Genomic DNA, 2,500 nt, shown 5'->3' on the forward strand with positions numbered 1-2,500 from the left:
GCAGGTCACGAGGACGCGCTTATCACCATCAACAAATCAGTAAAACCAACAAGAGCCGTTTACCCTTTAACCCACTTCCGGCGACAGGATGTGGAGTCAAAGGAAAGAAAGAAATCACAACATTCGGTTTACAACCAGCTACCGCCATCACTACAACGGAGATTTACAAGTAATGACACCGACGAACACAAACACTTGATTATAAAAACAACGGACGTGACTGTAGTTATTGAACCTTGAGTTTTTAGATCGAGTGGAGGAGGGGAAGGATAAGGAACGGGGGGAGAGGGGGAGGGATAAGGGGGGTTAAGAGGTAAGGGTGTGGGGGGACCATCCGTTCTTGCTACTCTTGCTCCTTCTCCTCCACCTTGCAATTGCATACGGGGTCCGGGTATCCCACCGCCCCAGCTACAGGACACGAGCAACACATTCAACTTTCCCTCAGATTTTTTTTTTTTTTTTTTTTTAAGAGGGAGAAATTCCCTCAAAAACGAAACGGCGCGACACCCCTCTTCTCCCCTCTGTCAGAGAAGCATACCATTTTCCTCCCGGCTCTGCGAACTGCCCTCGTCTCGAGCGCTGAGCCGACCGACGGATGCTGAAACACCCCGATGCTCCTTTGTCCTTCTGGGGAGATAAAAAAGAGAGAAGACGCAGCCTCCGCACGCGCTCCCTGGCTTTCCTGCAATCCCCCTTCCCCCCGCCCCTCCCAGCATCCTTGGCCGTCTCTCCGTGGCGATATCGACGAGAGAGGGGAAAGAACGAGGGGAAACAAGCAGCGATGTCAAGTAAGGGAAAGCGCGAGGGAGAGCCACATCGATCGTTGGCCTTCACTGTAGGGAAAACTGAGAGGGAGGGGGTAGGGTGGGGGTTGGGGGAGGGGAGGAATTGTTCCATCCTAGATCGGGATCAGCTGATTCCAAGGAGGAAAGAATCGGGCTTCCAGGGATGTTGCTGTTTTTTGGCTATCACGGGATCCTCACACGATGGAAAACTGATGCAACCTGTTTCGCGAGTCGAGTCGGGTTCAGCCGCTCGAGTATGGCAGATGTTTGTTTTTTGTTTTCTTTTTTTTCTGCACCTTCGAGGGAAATTGTCAGTCACATCATCACGCCCCTTACCACCTCTCAGAAAAAGACACATTTTCATACGAGACACACTCCTCCGCAGCGATACATATTCCAGGGTAACACACGATTTCCCTTCGCACAGAGTGATAGGCCGCGGGTTGTCATGGAAAAACACGAGCCCAGAGGCCTTCCCTCGTCCACAGGATCAAAAAGTATGCGTCTTCCCGTCCTGCTGTGTCGGCGAGGGAACTTACCAGTAACCACGGCTGGCGAGCAGACCCCGTGCGTGCAGGCCCGAGCACCGTCACAAGAACACGGACTGCCAGCACAAGGCACACCGTGTCTGCCCCTCGCTCGCTCCCTCTCGCTCCCTCGCTCCCCTCGCCCTCGCCGCCGCCGCCGCAGGAGCTAGCATGGATCAGGCCTCAGCATCAAAGTTCAGAATGCCTTTTAAAGATCGGCGTGCCTGTTCGATGAGTTACTCAAGTTATGCCGCGACTCAAGTGGCCAAATGGGGAAATTACGGATGTAATTCGAGTCTTGCGACTGGATGCATCGTACGCCTGCCAGGAACACTGTGCGGTGGCTGGAAAACTCTCGTACGGTGACACTTGAATTGTCAACGACGCTTGACTGTAACTGATATGTTTGATAGCCTAGATGTTAATAAACTCTTCCAATAAACCACAAACTGACACATGTATAAAATGCGTTATCAATAAGAGCGGTGTGGTTATTCCGATGCTACAGAGAGACCCTAAGGCTTGTATTAGTATTTGTATGCAAACTCTCTCTTTTATATTATCGTTTATAAACCTGCAAGGTATTTATATGTCTTTTTTTTTTTTTACTCCCAGTAATGTGCTATTAATAAGAGCGGACACACCGATATGCATCGAGACCTTGTTACTATTTTGAATTTAGCTCAACTAATGTGATAACCATAAACAAGAGCGCAGTTCTCGAATCGGAGACGACGGAATACATTTTCCAAATGTGGTTTTAATTGTTTGCTTGCATATGATATAACGCGATAATGATAAAAACGTGAATCATGCCGTAGGCTTGATCAATGCGGTTGCCTATGCTAAGTACGCTTGCAGACACACGCATCCTAATCCAAACCGATTCATCACTCAAGCAAAGATATAAATTCAACAGATATTTACGAAATAAAAAGTAAAATCCCCAAATGACTTTTTTTAAGATAAAGAAATAATCGCAATCTCACTGTCGTAAAAAATAAAGGCTAACTGGTCTCGTAGCCGGGCTGTTTGATCAATAAGAGGCGACCGCGGACCACGAGTGCAGGGGTGGTGGCCTGACGCACTCCGAGATCGCACGTGGATGAACACTTTCAGTACGAACGAATAACATAATAACGTACAAACACATAACACAAACGCAGACTCTTTAACTAAGAGACGTCG

General features: G+C 48.6%; 1 long non-coding RNA gene across 1 annotated transcript in view; it reads right to left on the minus strand.

Annotated features, from left to right (window-relative positions):
- Positions 1-1,566, minus strand: part of LOC125041624 — a 27,105-nt gene extending 25,539 nt beyond the window's left edge. The window contains exon 1 of the long non-coding RNA XR_007116308.1: positions 1,325-1,566. This is a non-coding gene — a long non-coding RNA (uncharacterized LOC125041624). The remainder of the gene's footprint in view (positions 1-1,324) is intronic.
- Positions 1,567-2,500: the final 934 nt, after the last annotated feature.

This window comes from Penaeus chinensis, chromosome 31 (genome assembly GCF_019202785.1).
Source record: "Penaeus chinensis breed Huanghai No. 1 chromosome 31, ASM1920278v2, whole genome shotgun sequence".
In the NCBI taxonomy this organism is placed as follows: Eukaryota; Metazoa; Arthropoda; class Malacostraca; order Decapoda; family Penaeidae; genus Penaeus; species Penaeus chinensis.